The 19,734-nt window shown below is 39.2% G+C and overlaps 1 protein-coding gene across 6 annotated transcripts in view; it reads left to right on the forward strand.

The window, feature by feature from the left end:
- Window positions 1–19,734, forward strand: part of LOC145353309 (rho guanine nucleotide exchange factor TIAM1-like) — a 324,742-nt gene that overhangs the window by 63,671 nt on the left and 241,337 nt on the right. For 4 of the 6 annotated variants that reach the window (XM_080203944.1, XM_080203943.1, XM_080203950.1 and 1 more), the window contains one exon: window positions 13,995–14,108. The gene's annotated coding sequence lies outside the window, so the exon portion shown is untranslated. Of the gene's footprint in view, window positions 1–12,881; window positions 12,901–13,787; window positions 13,860–13,994; window positions 14,109–19,734 lie in introns of those variants that run through there. The other 2 variants (XM_080203947.1, XM_080203946.1) reach the window with 2 other exon arrangements.

The following is a 19,734-nucleotide window of genomic DNA, read 5'->3' on the forward strand; positions in this document are numbered from 1 at the left end:
ACAAGTATGTTTTAACTCTTCGTTCCCTCATCAGCTGCTGCAGAGCTGGTCTTGTAATTATGTCCTTTAAATCTTTGCCAGCTTGGTCAGTGTTGGTCCTTCCGAGTGAATTTTGGTGATGGACATTGATGTTACACACCCAGACTACTTTCTGTGTCCTTGTTACCATCAGTTCTCCTTTCAGATGGTGCTCAACATAAAGGAGAACTGAGGGGGTTGGATGGTAGGTTGTAATCAGCAAGTTTCCTTGCCCATGTTTGATCTGATGTCATGAGACCCCATTAGGTTGGATATCAATGACGAGGAATCCCAGGGCAAATATACTGTATACTGCTGTGACACCACCTTGGGGTAGACCTGTCCTGCTGGTGGTTCATATCCAGGGATGATGATGGTAGTGTTTGGGACATTGGCTGGAAGGAATAATACGGTGAGTATGATTACCTCAGGCTGTTCCTGAGGTTGTGTAAGAACTCATTTTGTGATAGTATAAACTAGTTATGTATTTTATTATTGTTCATGATCTAAGTTTTTAAATGTGGGAGATTGGTGTTTTTCTTACCTGCTGTAATTTATCCCAATTAAAAATAATTTCAGCAGCAAACTTCCATGAATTTAAAAAAAATAATTTTTTATTATTGCACCCTTGTCCTGGAGGTCGAAAACATAAATTCTCTTGCACACTATTACACATACAGACTAGATACAGATTAAGTAAAAAAGAATAATGCAATTACAAAATGGAATTATTTCAGTATCTTTTATATCAGACCTGTCATCTTTTGGACAAATTGAAGCTTTAGCTGGAACAGAGGTCTTGTAAAATCAGAGGATTCTCAGTAAGCCGCAAGGCTTCTTTTAGTTGAATTGCCAGGAAGTCAGCTCTTGAGTGAATATTGAGGTTGGAACAGGTTGTTGGGCGGGTGGGAGGAGTACCTTTCTCAAACTTACAAATTATGACTCTATATGACCATGGCTGTGTGGCTGATATGATAGCTTAGATGATGTTTCTGATAGTATTTCAGAGAACTGCTTCTGCTATTTGGTTCTAAAAGAAGGTAGCAAATATGGCTGACTTTCCCCTTTCAACTAAGGTGTTGTATTAGACTGGTAAACATCTTTATCCATTTCATGTTCGTCATTGAGTTTCAATTTCTCTCTCGTCCATGGTCACTAAGGGATGTGTGAATTTCAAATGTGACTTTTGCTGTCCATATATAATTAGGTATTTGCTTGAGTTTCAGAACTGTCTGGATCGGCATATTGCCAAGTCATTTAATATGCTACAGCTATCTTGAGCAGCTTTTGGTCTTCATTTTTAAAAAATATAGCCTTAAAGTTGTAATATCTTCCTGCCTGTACTGGGCATGACAATATACAATGCTAGTTCACTTTTTATTCTATTAATGCTGAAAGAAAAGGACAGTAAATTGTATATTCTGCACATGTTTTCAAATTTTTTTCAATACATACTTTTTCAAAATAATACTCCCATTTCTTGAATGCCCCCTGGGATTTTCACACGGTAGCTGTACAATCTGATTGTGTGATGTAGGATTTCAGCACTTTGGTTACATGGGTGTGATTGGAAAGTTGTTTGGCATTTGTCCAACAGCAGTCAAATTTATACGTTCCTGTTTTGCATTGTATTTCATATATTCTATTAAGACATGGCTGAACTTGTTTGAGTTTAGAAATGATTAATCAGACATGATTATTTTCCTGAACTGGAGTTCTTGCAAAAAGTTAGTTAATTTTGCCTTTTAAATAAAATCAAAAGATTTGTGAAAAAACTTCTGTGATTTTTAACTTCACACATCGTTGTTGGATTGTTGGACTGTCAACAGATTAACAAGATAATCAATGCATAGTTGTGGCTGATAAAATGATGGCTTCAGTCACCCACGATGCAACAGGATTGTTGTTGCAGTATTAATACGCTATTACATCCCTCTTCAGATTGATTTCATGGACAAAGAAAAGCCAAACAATTTTGTAATACCAGAAAACCATAAAAATAAAAAGACTGCGAAGTCCTTCATTTTTTTGTCTCAATTGTAGGGTTGTTGGACCTTTTGAAGAAAGGCTTTAATGTTATTGTGATGAAGCTATCCAAATATCAACAAACCCCCGCATCTGACTGGATAGTAGGGAAATCAGCATTGTCATTTTTGCCCCTTAATTTTGCTGCTTTACCAAAGACTGTGACCCAGATCTCCTGTTCCCTGGAGGCACCCTGATAATGCTGTCCAGCACCTGTTTTATTTTGCACTGTATCGTTGTCATATTATCATGTACTAGTAAATAAGTTGTGGGGGGGTGACTGGTAACTGTAGGTAGTCGACAAAGGTCAAACATTAATGAGGAAAATGTGAAGGCAATGGATTGATATGGTGATGAACAGAGTGAGTGAGGAGAGTTTGAATGAGCATTTGCATGAGGCTAAAAAAACAAAGTGGTTGAGGTTGGCTGTTATAGTCCAAAAGAGAACATGTATAGTTGGAAGATTTAAACAGATAAGGCAAAATACTACAGTAGCCAGAAAATAATAAAAAAAATTGTTCAATTTTGGGAAAAGGAACTTCTCAAGAATTGTTGGAAACAATGGAGTAAGACGAAGGAGAAAAACATTTAAGAAAACATTGAAGACTGTGTATGTGGTGGCTGTGAGATCTCAAACATGGAGTGTGGATGAAGCCAGACCTATGAGATCCAGGCTGCTGTCACCTTCAGAGTACACTTGAGAGCATCAGGATATTGTGTGGTAAAATTACTGGAATTTTACAGCTTAAAAAAACTGTAAAGGCTGTTGCCATCAAAATGTGGGCTGAGCTGTGGGTTTATTTAAGCCAAAATCTTCACAGAAGATCTTGTTTGAAGAAGCACTGATAACTATGTAAAGGACGGAGAATAGGAACGAGTGTGGCATGTACCATTATGTAAGTCAGCATTCTCAGCAAACACACTGAAGTCAAAACACTACCCACAGGAGAAAAGAGAAAATGCAGTGCTAAGATGTCATGTGCCCCATAAATGCCTGCCAGATTAAAAACTTTTGTGATTTAAAGACTACAAAGCACCATAAACTCCATTTTTATGTTGCATGCAAGGCATTTCATATTAAGATCAAAAGTATCAATGTTCCTTCACTGTTGCAAAATACTGGAACTCTCTCCCTAACAGCACTGTCCGTGCACAGACACCAAGCAGCTCACCACCATCTTCTTGAGGGTAATTAACGAAGGGCAATAAATGCTGGCCTGGCTAGTGATGTTCACATCGCTTTGATGAATTTTTAAAAAATGTAGGTAAAAGTGTGCCGTCATAACAATTGCTGTGGATAGTCAACTATTTCTATTGGGAAAAATTGTTTTGTGGTGAATATACGCAGCTTTTCAGCCTGTCTGTGTAACTATCAATATTTAAGCTATTTCCAGATCTTCCTAGATGCAGTCTCAAACCAAACCCTATGAGAAATGATGGAGGGGTTTAAAACCACATTGGGTTGAGATAATGTAAAATGGATAAACTGTAGATGAGGGTAAATAAAAGTAAACTCTTTGTAATGGCTGAGTACTTGATATCAAAAGGCATAGATTTAAGGTGATTGGCAAAAGAGTCAGAGATGACATGAGGAATATTATTTTTATTCATTGGTTAGGATTTGGAATGTCTTGTAGGGTAATGGAAAATAATTAAAATTGCAGCTTTCTCAAGGGAAATTGGAACAAAAAAATCAATGGAAAGTGGAAAGAATGGATAGTCTGAGTAATTGGCTGGTTCTTCAGAAGAGCTGGGACAAACTCAATGGGCTGAATGGCCTCATCCCATGCAGGACTATTCCATATTTCTGTGATACTCCAAAGAACAAAATCAGCCCGGGAAACAGCCCTTCGGGCCATATCATTTATTAAATGGAGGGACCCAAATGAGCCCAGTATTTTGAATTTGTTCCATCCAAGTTCTTGTAGAAGTAGAGTGTTGGGGAGAGTTATAGAACAAAGACATCGAGGGGTACAGGTTCATAGTTCTTTGAAAGTGGAATAACAGGTGGACAGAGTGGTGAAGAAGGCATTCGACATGCTTGGTTTCTTTGGTCAGAACTTTGAATATAGGAGCTGGGATGTCTTGTTGAAGTTGTACAAGACATTGGTAAGGTCACATTTGGAATACTGTGTACAGTTCTGGTCACCCTATTATAGAAAGATTATTATTAAACTAGAAAAAGTTCAGAAATGATTTACTGGGATGCTACTGGGACTTGAAGGTTTGATTATAAGGAGAGGCTGGATAGATTGGGACTTCTTTCTCTGGAGGGTCGGAGACTTAAGTGTGATCTTATAGAGGCCTATAAAATGAGGGCACAGATCAGCTAGATAGTCAATATTTTTCCCAAAGGTAGGGAATTCTGAAACTAGAGAGCATAGGTTTAAAACCATAAGACATAGGAGCAGAATTAGGCCACTTGACCCATTGAGTCTGCTCCGCCATTCAATCATGGCTGATTTTCTTTTCTCATCTCCATTCTTCTGTCTTTTCCCCATAACCCTTGATCCCCTTATTAATCAAGAACCTATCTATCTTTGTCTTAAAGACACTCAATGACCTGGCCTCCACAGCCCTCTGTAGCAGAGTTCCACAGATTCACCACCTCCGGCTGAAGAAATTCCTCCTCATCTCTGCCTCAAAAGGATTGTCTCTTTAGCCTGAGGCTGTGCCCTCTGGTTCTAGTTTTTCCTACTAGTGGAAACCCTCTCTCCACATCCACTCTATCCAGGCCTCGCAGTATCCTGTAAGTTTCAATAAGATTCCTCCCTCATCCTCCTTAATTCCAATGAGTACAGACCCAAAGTCCTCAATCATTCCTCATATGAGAAGCTCTTCATTCCAGGGATCATTCTTGTAAACATCCTCTGGACCCTTTCCAAGGCCAGCACATCCTTCCTTAGATGTGCGGTCCAAAACTGCCCACAATACTCCAAACATGGTCTGACCAGAGCCTTGTACAGCCTCAAAAGTGCATCCCTGCTCATGTACTCTAGTCCTCTCGACATGAATGCTAACCTTGCATTTGCCTTCCTAACTGCCGACTGAAGTTGCACGTTAACCTTGAGAGTCTTGAACAATGACTCCCAAGTCCCTTCGTGTTTCTGATTTCCTAAGCCTTTTCCCATTTAGAAAATAGTCCATGCGTCCATTCTTCCTTCTAAAGTGCATAACCTCGCACTTTTCCACATTGTAATCCATCTGCCACTTCTTTGCCCACTCTCCAAACCTGTCCAAGTTCTTCTACAGCCCCCCTGCTTCTGCAATACTATCTATCTCTCTTCATATCTTTGTATCATCTACAAACTTAGGGCAGCAAGCTGCCTCACAGAGCCAGGGACCCAGAGTTGATTCCGTTCTTGGGTCACTGTCTGTATGGAGTTTGCATGTTCTCCCTGTGTCTGTGTGGGTTTCCTCCAGGTGCTTGGGTTTCCTCACGCAGTCCAAAAATATGCGGGTTAGGTGAATTGGCTACGCTAAGTTGACCTTCAGTGTTAGGGGGACTAGCTACGGTAAATACATGTGGTTATGGGGATAGGATGGGATTGAGGTCGGTGCAGACTTGATGGGCTGAATGACCTCCTTCTGCATTGTAGGGATTCCATGAATAGTGCCTTCAGTTCCTTCCTCCAAATCATTAATATATATTGTGAAAGGTTGTGGTCCCAGCACTGACCCCTGAGGCACACCACGAGTCACCAGCTGCCATCCTGAGGGATAATCCCCACTCTCTGCCTTCTGCCAGTTAGCCAATCCTCTATCCATGCCAAGATCTTACCCTTTACACCATGGCACTTCACTTAATTAACAGTCTCCTATGTGGCACCTTGGTCAAAGGCCTTCTGAAACTTTAAATAAATCACGTCCACAAGTTCTCCTTTATCTAACTTTCTTGTTACCTTGTCAAAGAACTCTGACAGATTTGTCAGACATGACTTCCCCTTGACAGGGCCGTACTGACTCAGTCCTACTTTATCATGCACTTCCAAGTACTCTGCGATCTCATCTTTAGTAATGGACCCTAAAATCTTGCCAGTGACTGAAGTTAGGCTAACTGGTCTGCTGCCTCCCTCCCTTCTTAAATAGCAGTGTTACATTTGCTACTTTCTTGTGCTCTGGTACCCTCCCTGCCTCCAGTGATTCTGGAAAGATCATCACCAATGCCTCCACAATTTCCTCTGCTATCTCTTTTAGAATTCAGGGGTGATACAGGAGAGATACAGAAGGATCCAGAAAGGCAATTTTTTCACGCAGTGAAAACAAGCTGCCAGAGGTGATAGTAGAGGTGGGTACAATGTTGTCTTTTATAAAGCGTTTAGACCGTTACGTGGACAAGATGGGTATAGAGGGATATGGGCCAAATGCAGGCAATTGGGATTAGTTTAGGGGTTAAAAAAAGGGGCAACATGGACAAGTTGGACCGAAGGGCATGTTTCCATGCTGTAAACCTCTGACTCATAAGAACACACAGTGTACTTTGATATATATTGAAAAATACTATTAATATCCTATTTACTTTGAATGTAGATTTTCAACTATGGTCATGAAACTTTAGAATATTGTAAACCATAATGCCAAGATCATGTTTCCCACTCACCAACTTCAGTTTTGTTCCATTCACAATTTTTCTGGTGTTGATCCATGTACCCATATGTATAGCACTGAACTTACCAGGTGAAATATAGTTTGCTAGGACTTGGTCCAATCGCTGTGTTTCTGAATCTGTTTTGTTTTCCTCCATAGACCTTGCAATTGTAGAAATTTAATAGGTTCTGCAAACTTCTAGGTCACTTTTCCAACATTTAAATTCAGGCTGTGAAAATAATAATAAAAAAGTTGTTTTGGTCTCCAAGCAAATCCACAGCTATTGGTAATACCCAGTTTTTAAGTATAGTAACATTTTTTCACTGATTCCTTATGATAGATTTTGTATGCAAAGCACTTTCATGAGGTACCTTACTAAAAGATTTTCTGAAAATCCATTGCTTTTCACTATTTTCATAAATGGTCTGGATACAGAAGTCATGAGATCGAAAGGTGCTGTCAAAGGAACTTTAGTGAGCTGCTGCAGTGCATCTTGTAGATAAGAACATAAGAACATAAGAAGTAGGTGCAGGCGTAGGCCATCTCGCCCTTTGAGCCTGCCCCGCCATTCAATAAGATCATGGCTGGTCTGAAGTGGATCAGTTCCACTTTCCCACTTTCTCCCCTTAACTCTTAATTCCCTTGCCTACCAAAAACCTATCTACCCGTGTCTTAAATATATTTAGCGAGGTAGCCTCCACCACTTCAACGGGCAGAGATTCACCACCCTTTGAGTGAAGAAGTTCTTCCTCAACTCCGTTCTAAACTGCAGCCCCCCCCCTCCCCCCACTTATCTTGAGGCTGTGCCCCCTAGTCCTGTTGTCCTTTCTGAGCGGGAAGAATCTCTCCACCTCTACCCTATCCATCCCCTTCATTATCTTATATGTCTCTATAAGATCCCCCTTCATCCTTCTAAACTCCAACAAGTACAGACCCAGTCTATTTAGTTTCTCTTCATAGTCCAATCCCCCCATCTCTGGTATCAGCCTAGTGAACCTCCTCTGCACTCCCTCCAAGGCCAATATATCCTTCCGCAAGTGCGGTGACCAAAACTGCACACAGTACTCCAGCTGCGGCCTCACCAGCTGGATGATACCCTCTAAGCTGCCACTGTGTACTGGTGAATGTTTAAGATGGTAGACTGGGTGCCAATCAACTGGGCTGCTTTTTCCTGGATGGCGTCAAGCTTCTTAGGTATTGTTGGAGCTGCACTCATCCAGGCAAGTGGAGGTTATTCCATTGTGCTGTTGACTTGTGCCTTCTAGGTGGTGGACAGACTTTGGAGAGTTGGGAGGTGAGTAACTTGCCACAGGATTCATGGCTTCTGACTGGAATGTCCCCAAAATGATTGTGGTGTGCTATGCTCAGCACAATATTGCTTGGCCATTAGGATTGGAGCTGCAAGGAGGAACAATGTGCTCAGTATGCATCACACACATTACTGTGATGAACCTGAGATTTAATATGGGGGCATTCTTTTTCTGAGTCAGTTGTCCATCTATGCAGATTGTGAAAGCATATAGCATTGATTCATTCATATGAAAATTACATTGATTTCTCTCAGGAAACATTTTGGGATTTGATGTATGAATAATTTGAGAAATTCCATGAATGTAAATTGATGGGGAGGAACAGGTGACTTTGTACCTAAATGGTTTCCAAAGTTCGCCTCATGGCATGCTCCATGGCATTCTGACAAGTCTAATTGATGGCGAATAATGACTATAATAAATCAGCAGTTCCATTATTTAAAGTTTGAAGTTTATTTATTAGCGTCATGAGTAGGTTTACATTAACACTGCAATTAAGTTGCAGTGAAAATCCCCGAGTTGCCACACTTCAGCACCTGTTCGAGAACATAAGAACATAAGAAATAGGAGCAGGAGTAGGCCATCTAGCCCTTCGAGCCTGCCCTGCCATTCAATAAGATCATGGCTGATCTGTCGTGGCTCAGTTCCACATTCCCGCCCTCTCCCCATAACCCTTAATCCCCTCTCTTATCAAAAACCCATCAACCCGCGTCTTAAAAATATTTATCGAGGTAGCCTCCACCACTTCAACGGGCAGGGAATTCCAGAGATTCACCACCCTTTGAGTGAAGAAGTTCCTCCTCAACTCCGTTCTAAACCGCCCCCCCCTTTATCTTGAGGCTGTGCCCCCTAGTCCTACTATCCTTTCTGAGTGGGAAGAGTCTCTCCACCTCTATCCTATCCATCCCATTCATCATCTTATATGTCTCAATGAGATCTCCCCTCATTCTTCTAAACTCTAACGAGTACAAGCCTCGTTTATTCAGCCTCTCCTCATAGCTCAACCCCCTCAACTCCGGCATCAGCCTAGTAAACCTCCTCTGTACTCCCTCCAAGGCCAAAATATCCTTGCGTAAGTACGGCGCCCAAAACTGCACACAGTACTCCAGCTGCGGCCTCACCAATGCCCTATAGAGCTGCAGCAAGACCTCCCTACTTTTATATTCAATCCCCCTCGCTATGAAGGCCAGCATCCCATTTGCCTTCCTGACCACCTGCTGCACCTGCAAGCTGGGTTTTTGTGACTCATGCACAAGGACCCCAAGGTCCCTCTGCACTGAGGGAGAATTTAGCATGGCTAATGCACCTAACCAGCGCGTCTTTCAGACAGTGGGAGGAAAGCGGAGCACCTGGAGGAAACCCATGCAGATGTGGGGAGAACATGCAAATTCCACACAGTGACCCAAGCAGGGAATTGAACCCAAGTCCCTGGCACTGTGAGGCAGCAGTGCTTACCATTGTGCCACTGTGCTGCCCCATTGTCATGCTTTCATGCAACCACCAGAATAGTGAAAAGTGTCTAGATACAGTGATTCACAACTTTATGTTGCCTCCTTTTAAGTGATTCCAATTTAACATTGCAGACACAATGGAACCAGTATGTGCTCTGAGCATCAACGATTTTCATTTCAACATTATTTCATGCAGTGGTCAATGTAGCTTTGAGTGACCTATTTGCCATTTTAGAGTAATGTCTCATGTACTGTGATGCTTGCTGTCCTTTCTGTTCCCCAACCCTACTGCTTGCTGCTTCCCTCCCTGACCTTTCTACTCATAGCTCCTCTTGCTCCCTTGCTCGTTTCTGCCCCCTCATCACCTGTCTTCTGAATATGCCTTAATTCTTCACAACAACAATTTACTGTAAAGACATATAAAAAATCCTGTAAAATCAATGACATTTTCACATTCCTTGCATTTTCCAAACCTAGCTATTACGCCAGATAGTTTAAGAAAGACCCCTTGCAGCTAAGGTACAGCGCTCACAACCAGGGAGCAGGAGAGGAAAGTGATGGGTGGGGTGGCAAGCACAGCCTTTGGTGAGTGAGAGGGGTGACAAATCAATTCAGGAATTTAAGAATGTACAGTATTTCAATTCATAGGGTGTAATGTTTTGATGTTTTTTCTGATGAGAAAGATCCTTCAGAACCTAACCATATAGCTTGTACATTGGTTGTAATGCAAGATAGCAACTATATGTTATAGGAAATTACTGTAGACTATTCTATTTTTGTCAAGCAATTTCTGTATTCTTATTTTTGTGTATAGTGGCCAATTGGTGGGAATTACATTGGGTAGTGGAAGAAGGAGGAAAAGCATGGATATAGCAATTTTATTTTTTAACCACATGCAAGTTTGGGAATGATGTCTATGTGCCGATGTTGTGCGGTTAGACTAACCCTTTGAGGTGCACCTTGGCCATTTGGGGAGTCCTGCAGTTAGTTTTGGTGGCTCACTGTTCCAAAATTATTCATTAAAATAGTAGACAAATTAAAGATGTATTGAATATTGTATGTTGTTTTGCATTATGGTAATGTTTTGCATGCAGGCTATTAATAGTGCTATTAAACTCAAGTAATGCATGACTGCAATGCCAATGGCTGCAGGAGGGGGAGGTTTCTTGGAGTCTTTCCAGTGGCTTGATGCTGGGAAATATATGAACAGCTGTTGCAAATGACACTTTGACGGGGTTCACCATTTGGTTCCAGCCATTATTGTGATGACTTTGTAGCTTGCCCATGAAGTTCAGGATGTAGCTTGTATTGCTGACCTGTTTACATCTGTTAAAAATAATGTACTAAAACAGTTGCACATCTACAAATCGCATACACATGTGTTTGCAGTACGTTGAATTAAAAAGCTGATTTAGTAGCTGAGGAACATATTATGTTCCAGAAACAATTCTGCAATATAAATAGAGAATTTATAATTTTTTTTAAGAGATTGTTCAAAAACACTGTCTATGGCTAAATATTTTTTTATTCGCCACTCAAACTACAGTGAATAATTTGACCTTATATTTTATTCAGTTTCTTCATTGAAGAGAAAACCTGTATTTGTCTTGCAAAAGGTAGCTTGAACTATACACATGCTCCAGATTGTGTGAGAATCAAATAGCACAATTGTTGTGTTAGTTATGTAGTATACAGGCAGTCAAATGTTTGAGGTGGTGTCACCTGTTGTACAAATTGAAATACTAGACATTGATCTGCTGCCAGTTTAACAAAGGCAGGTATGTTGGGAAATGGCATTACCACAGAAAAATAACACTGAAGCCATGTTCCTGCATGCATTCTATTGCTAATTGTGTGGCTATAAAGAACAAAATTATGCTTGTGACGTGTTGAAAGTCCGAATGCTGAGGTTGTACAGGATCAATATTAAGCAAGCGATTCTCAGCTTCTAAACCTGCAAATTGCATTATTTCATGTTCAGTTTAGTGACATTAATGTTTGCAACTCCTGCTATCTGCAGTGTAATTTAAGAATAAAAAGCACATAACTTGGCAGCTCCAATCAAGCTGCTCAAAAGGATTTGAAATATGAACCCAGATTAAGGGCTCACAACAGGATAAACACAGTATTATGTGAAATCTGGTTAAGTGCCTTGCAAAAACCTGAGATGAACTGAATGTGAATTTTATGAAATAAAAGTACCAAAATATTAGTTTAAAGAGCTACTAAAATTACTCTGAACTACTTTGAGTTTATAGTATTGTTTATACTTGTTCCTCCAGCAGTGAACAAACTAGATTCTTTGCTTTTTGGAAGATAGTTTGAATGGACGGACCTCTATTAGCTGATGGTATGTAGGTGGAAGAATGTGAGATAACGTTGTTTCAAAGGTCTTCATTGCTGATGAAACCACAGCAGGAAATGACTGGTAGAGAAAGAAACGCTAGGTAGGATGAAAGATCTATACTGGGAGCAAGATTTTCCGAAAAAGTGAAGAATAAGTGTGGAAGTGTAAGAAGTGTAGATTACAAAAGAATACTTTTACACACCCAGTTACTAGTAAAACTGAAGCAAGGAACTGACTGATTCTGACAGGATCAGGGTGATTCTAAGAATCTCCAATGTTAGCTCAACACAGCATGAATGAAGATGAATGAATTCTATTTATTATCATTTGGTGGATCAAATGTATTTCCCGCTTTGATATATATCTGATACAGAACTATTTAATATTTAGGTGTACTGAAGATTTTTGTTTTAATTTAATGTGTAAATGTCTGAGCAGTTTGTGGCTTTCTGTTCTTCTATAATGTGTGTCTATGATTGACTAAATAGATATGATGTTGAACTGAGTTAAAATGTGGCACAGCATATTTCAGTAAAAATACTGAAACTTGAGTAAATGATAAGCATCAATCTTTTTATATCTATTATTACTTTGCCATTTTTGGGATTTGTACAAATGCCCTGAGGAGTTTAACTTGCCATATGAATTCAGCTAATGAAAATTAAAGTAAGTAATTTGGATGAAAAATGTTGAGTTGACGTCCTACAATGCTTATGAATACTTAGAGCAATATTCACTCAAGCTTTTCTATGTCATGTTGGCAAGAGAAATGCAATTCTTTTTTAAGGCTCTCCATCAGCATTTGTGATCTTTGGACTGGAGGAATTAAAATTCAATTTTCTGCCTGTTGTGAATGAGCTAATTGCACCTGGGGTAGTAGTGGGTGTGCTAGAATGCCGCAGGATAAAGATGCAAAAATCAATCAGATTTTCTGCTCTAGATCTGACGTAGAAATACCTCCCGGGAATGTGCAAGAGAGAACATGTTTGGACTTTGCAGTGATGTTTCTCTTTTTCCCATCAGTTGGCTTAACCTACCATTGATGTCTGGGCCCACCCATAAAGTGTGGCTACTTGAACAAGATACAGGAGGATGTCTGGTACTATGGAGTCAGACCCCACTTGAGAATTCAAGCATTCATTTGGGGAAGAAGAGAAAAATGGTAGAAGATGTGTAAAAGTCAAAAGTTTAAAAGAAACGTCTACTGTATAAATTTTACCTTTGGATTCAAAATGTTTGAACAAAGTGCGATTTATACAGATTTTGTTTTGAGTCTGTTACTTTCTAATTCCTGTTAGTTTCACACAGCAGAAATTTTAGTCACTATTGAATCAAGGCATCTAAGCTTTTTTTCAAAGGTTTAAAGCACAACAGAAAGAAATTAGTAGATTAGACAGGAGGAAATTGACACTGTACTACAATTTCTAATGAAGGCTGTCACTAGTTTTGACTGTTCCTTCCATGTCTACAGGAATTGATGCAATGAAATTGATGTATCTAATACTAACTGATCTGTGCTTTTGCTCACAGGCAAAGTATCAAAAAAAGTAAATTGGATCATATTGCATTCATGAAAGCTGAAATGTTACACGTACTGAACAGTGATGTTAACTTAGGAATTAATTTTATAGAACTGGCTCATTTCAAAAGAGGGGGGAATCAACCATTTGAAGTTATTGCATTTGACAGGTAATATTAAGACTGCTGACCAAAAATTAAACAATTTGCTGCAGGCTTTCAAATGCATTTTATTAAATAATTTCAGAGTTAAGATGATGGTTATAAACATCTCTAAATTTGCTCTCTGTTTTGAGCTGCTGGAATTTTTGCTTTTATAATTGCCCCCAGATACCCATTATTTGATACTGGATGCATTGAATGTTTCATTTTAGATTTTTGAATGGGTTAAGTCAAACTAGTTCTGACTGTAAATATTCTTATTTGTCAAATTTAGAATTCACCTCTAGCGAATTTTTCATCTAAATTAGTTAGCTATCTATATGTGTTAATCTTCGGCTTCAACTAAACAATCTCTTGTCTTGTCTCAAGCCTAGACCCTGACTCTCAACACTGGTTAATTAATGCCTTGTTATCTGACAACAACCCAGATAATCTGACTAAGTAATTGCAAAACTAGCCTCATCCTCTGGGAATCTAATCTGCTAAGTATATTTTATAAAAATTCAAATATTATTTTATTTTCTTCTCCCACCTTGTCTGAAGGTATTGATTTCTTGCTAAAAACTGTTTTTACAGGCCCAGACATCTTCCTCAAATTACCATTCTCTACTTGTGAACCTTGATGATGATTATCCCTGGATCGTGCAAGGGTTAAGGACAACTTCAGTATGAACTAAAAATCCATTGGAAGTAAGGATTTTTTAAAAAAAAAATCATGTGAGTACTGTGATAACAACATGTTACAATGTTTGGCAAGGGGAAATGAAGATAAATAACCACTTTGATCTTCAGCAAGTATGTTAAATCTAATGAACAAGGCAGAATAAAGATTGGAATATAAATAATTTTGAATAAGAGATTTTAGAAGGACCAAGTAAAAACATTTTAATCAAATGCTAGACAGTGCAAATATATTTGAGTTCTACATCTGAGTTGTGCAATAATTTTTCCTTCTGTCAATTGAGATGTTGCTTTAAGATGTTTGCTATTTACAGTGATGGAAACTATAGCTTTAGGCTGTAGGATCATAGCCAAGGGTCATAAAATCCAGCCCAGTTTATGGCACTTCCATTGTTCATGGATAGCTTAAGTAGGTAAAATATTTATCTAAAATTGTCTGGTCTGTATATTTGGATATACTGATTATTTTTGTGTTTTGCAAAATACATTATGATCCCAGTAAGGCCAAGTGACTGGACCAAAAAAAAGACAGGATTTCAAGTTGTAAGGCATTTGCTCTAATAATCAATCTAAAACTTGCATTGTCTAAATACTATTTTAGTCAGAAATGTATATTCTAAACTGCAGAAAATATTCCCCATTTAATTTCACTATTTAATTTTCAAACAATGCAAAACACACCTCCAGTGTTGTGTTTTACTCTGTACTTAAGTGGATGTTTCCATCTTCAGGAACCAATCGGAAGCTTTCCTCAGCTCCAATAGCTTGCTGTTTATTTCCTTTTCTAACTGGGTAACTCCTTTTCACAGTGAGGGTTACTTTGGAAATTTCTCTTGCTAGCCAAGTCTAGGTGAATCTTTTAGTCTTATTTAAATATTCATGAACTTGGTTTCTTCAATCCTAGCATAAAGTCCCACCCACATTCTGCATGGTGAAGGACAGAAACCAAACAAGAAAATGTTGGGAAATCTCAGCAGGTCTGGCAGCATGTGTAAGGAGAGAAAAGAGCTGACGTTTTGAATCCAGATTGATCCTTTGTGAAGAATAGAATCCGGCTGTCTTTGTTCTCTCTTCAGGATTCCTGCAGACTGACTTGTCTGCAACGATGAGGGATATCTTAAAAAGAATCCTATAACATAATACTGTAATGCTTTGCTGTAAACTTTTCCACTATCAAAGCCCATCTCCCTGGTAACATGAATCACATTTGTATCCAAATGCTAATTATATATTCTCTGGATCCCCAATGTCATTTTATGTTCAATTAAACAGGCATTTCAAAGTATACAAGACCTGTCGTCCCTCTCATCTCTCTGGGAAACTTATCCACAGCTGCACTAGTTCTTCCGTCTTCCCCTAAAGTAAAGGCAATTGCAAAACTTAAGATTCTTACAAACTTGTTACTTGTAACATCGTAACAAATGAACTGTGATCATCCAAGTGACAGGTTTTGAAAAACAAGTTCTGAAATATAACAACTGATGATAATCAATTCATTTGAGCAAATAAGTTATTGCACATTGTCAATTCATTAATTTATTTTTCCCTTTATCCCATATCATCGGTAAACAATTCACATAAACACTCTTGCATAGATGAATCCATTACCACAAATCCCATATAACAGTTAGGACTGGAGATCCAATTTATTTGAGTCTTTAAAGTTCTTAATGACAGCTTCCAAAATTTGCCTTCTGTTGTGCATCATTTTGAGTAAAGCTTCTGTGTCCTTCATTAATTGCCCAGTCAATTCAGTCTTGGTATTTGTGTTAAAAGTATCCATGAGCCACTTTGTTCAGGCATGAACTCCAGATCTCCATTCCCTTTCATGGCTTTAGATACTTTTTTTTTGTAACAAAAGTCTTAGCCAGAGAGATGGCTGATTTGTCCTTCTCCTGTTCAAATGCAGGATTTACATTTCTCCTTTGTTTGAAAAATCTCTTTAATGTCATGTCAATGATCAGTCAAAAATACTAATACTTTTTTCTTGCCAGTTCAAAAATTATTTTAAATTCACACAAACTTTATCAACTCCAATATCAAAAGAACAATTACTTCATTCTGAAGTTCAATTTCCATTCCAGCATTCTTTTAAAGTTTACTTATCAGTCGGGAGTAAGGCTTACATTAACACTGCAATGAAGTTATTGTGAAATTCCCCTCATCGCCACAGTCCGGCGCATGTTAGGATGAATGTACCTAACCAGCATGTCTTTCAGAATGTGGGAGGATACCGAAGCACCCAGAGAAAACCCTCGCAAACACGGGAAGTGCAAACTCCACACAGATGGTGACCCAAGCCAGGAATGGAATCCGGATCCCTGGCACTGTGAGGCACCAGTGCTAACCATTGTGCTACTGTGCCACCCCTCGAATTCTTCCTCATAGTTTCACCATATCAGCATCAGTTGCAGCCAAATAATTTTGTATTAAAACACTGAATTCCTCTTTATCTCCATCAACATGGAGCCCCGCTATTGTTTTCTGCTTTGGCACCTGTGGTTTAAGGTCTGCCAGCAGGCTTAATTTAGTCAGCCTCCATTCAGCCCATCTGTTTTTCTTTTGTAGTCAGTCTAATGTTTTACTGACAGTTTAATCTCCGAAGCTTTTGATTCTTTGGGCACCTCTTAAGTCAAACCATTGTTCTTCACAGATTCAGAGATAAGCATATGGTTTTTTAAATCCAGGATTGCTGATACAATTCTCCTAAAAAAAAATTTGAAGTGTTGAATTTGCATAAAAATTGGAGTAAGTCCTGCTTTTTTTAGTAGGACTTTCAAAATGAATCTTACACTGTACATTAGAGTGCCCTGGCATGAATCCCTTTAGAAATCAGTGGGGAGGGCAAGGCCTATTTCCGCTGGAAAGGCCAGCAGCATCGTGCTGAGCAGGCTACTCTGCATGTGCCAATTTGGCCAGCACAGCAACTCCTCTGTCACCACCACCACCACCACACAAACACACACACACACACACACACTTAACAATTTCATAGAAATGCCTGGAGATAGTACATGATCTTGAGATGATGGTTAGCACTGCTGCCTCACAGTGCCATGGACCTATGTTTTGATTCCCTGCTTGGATCACTGTTATGCAAGGTCTGCACATCCTCCCCTTGTCTGCTTGGGTTTCCTCCGGGTGCTCTTGTTTCCTCCCACAGTCTGAAAGACGTGCTGGTTAGTTCAGTGCATTAGTCATGCTAAAATTCTCCTTCTGTACCTGAACAGATGCTGGAGTGTGATGTCTGGGGGATTTTCACAGTAATTTCATTTGTAGTGTTAATATACTTGTGACACTAATAAATAAACTTCAGATTGTTTCTCAAGATATTATCAATTCGCAGTTTTGACACTACTCCAACAATAACAAAACCACTATCTTAAAGCACAATTTAAATTTGCCCTACACATTGGAACAGATAAATAATTTCCTTCAAGGTCTTGTAGCAACATACTTTTACTTTTACATTTACACTTAGCCAGTTGTTTGGAGAGAAGTTCACATATTTTGCTCACATCAGGAACTAAACCGATCCATGTATTTCTAAGAATAGCTGTTCTTTTATCCACTTTATTAGATATCTTCAAATATAAAATGCCCACATTTTATGTGCTGGTTTACACTCTGTAATTACATTACATTTTATTGGTTTGCCACAAGCTCCACCCTGGATTAGTATTTTCTAGAAAAATATTGGACATACCTGGAAGTGTCACCAGCTTAGCATTTAATTTGCAAGAACTTACTTTTACATTTCCCATCTGATGTTAAAAGTAATATGTTGGTTCCCTTGAGTCACACTCAACTCCTACATCTCTTTATTATTCTGAACGTCTTCTGTCTGATCATCCTTATTGTAATTAATATTCTGTTTAATATTAAACCTCTTGGGAAGGATTCTCCGGTCTTGTTCATTTGTACTCTGCTGCCAGTGAGAATGGAGAACTTGATGCTCTGCCAAAACTCCAATCAGTGCAGTGGCACTGGAGAATCCCAGTTGTAGACAAGGTCAGAGGTTTCCAGCACTTAGTTCTCTGAAACAAAAGGTTTGCTCCAGTGCATGTGTTTGTGGGATAGTTCATAACCATCTATCTTAACAGTAGCTTCTCTTATTTTGGAAACATGACAGTCTTCTAGGTGGGACCTTATTCCTAAAGGGAATTCTATTTTTAAATTCTGCCTTTCAAAAATTGCTTAAGCTTCGTAGCTCAACACCATACGTCAAATACAATTTCATTCTGCAAATTCTACAAAATCTGATTCTGTCTCTCCCTTAGATTCTAAACTTTTGCCTGTCAGTTTCTGGAACTAACCCGTGTGCGTTAACTTAACTAACCCATGTGCATTATGACTTAATCATAATCTTAGTCTGCAGACTATTCACGTGAAAGGCTTGGATAAATCCCCAATGTTTTTCTACTGAATCATGTTGTAATAGAATTGTCCAAATTGCCCTCAGCCATTCTAAATTTATAACAGTTCCCTCAAATAGTACAAAGTATATTTCAGTTCCTTCCTTGATGAATTTAGACACTAAGTGAATATTCCTTACCAAATCAAAACCTGGAGTTAAAGCTTACTTATAAAAGTATACATAAAGCATACAAATTAGGAGCAGTAATTCATTCGGCCCCTCATATTTGCTCCACTCCTCCATTTAATAAGATCATGGCTAACCTGATTGTGGCCTCAACTCCTCACTCTGCCTAATCCCAATAACCATTGATTCCCTTGCTGGTCAAGAATATATTTACTTATACCTTAAGAGGATTCATTGATATTGCCTTCACCTCTTTCTCGTGAAGGGTCGTGAATCTTTGGAACGCTCTGAGAGAAAATATGACCGCCAGGGACCTGGGTTCCATTCTGGCCTCGGGTTACTGTCTGGGTGGAGTTTGCATGTTCTTCCCGTGTCTGCGTGGGTTTCCTCCAGGTGCTCAGGTTTCCTCCCACAGTCCAAATATGTATGAGTTAGATTGATTGGGCATGATTAATTATCCCTTAATGTCAGAATTAGGAAATATGTAGGGTTAGGGGGATAGGACCTGGGTGGGATTGTTGTTGGTGCAGGCTTGATGGGCTGAATGGCCTCCTTCTGCACTGTAGATTCTATGATTAAATGGGAAACCTCTTATTTTGAAACTGTATCCTTTCTTTCTCCCACAAAGGGAAATGCCATTTCAGCATCCTGCCAAGTCCTCTCAGGATCTTATTTGTTTCAATAAGATCACCTCTCAACCTTCTAAACATCACTCGATACAGGCCCTGCCTGTCCAACCTTTCATTTGTAAAAAAACAAAATCCCCCCCCACCCCTCCACCAAGAATCCTAGGAATCAGTCAAGTGAACCTTCTCTGACCTGCCTGTAATACATTTATGTTTTTTCATAAATGAGGAGACTACAAGTGTGCACAATACTCTATATGTGGTCTCTGCAATTGTGGAAAAACATCCCTTTTTTATAATCCATTTCACTGGCAATAAACTACAACCTTTCATTTGCCTCCCTAATCATTTGCTGTTTTGTGATTCATGTACGAGGACACCCAAATGTTTCTTTACCTCCAAGTTCTGCAATCTCCCTTCATTTAATAATAGGCTGTTTTTCTGTTCTTCCTTCCAAGATGGACAA

This window comes from Carcharhinus amblyrhynchos, chromosome 15 (genome assembly GCF_965287045.1).
Source record: "Carcharhinus amblyrhynchos chromosome 15, sCarAmb.v2.hapA, whole genome shotgun sequence".
Lineage (NCBI taxonomy): Eukaryota > Metazoa > Chordata > Chondrichthyes > Carcharhiniformes > Carcharhinidae > Carcharhinus > Carcharhinus amblyrhynchos.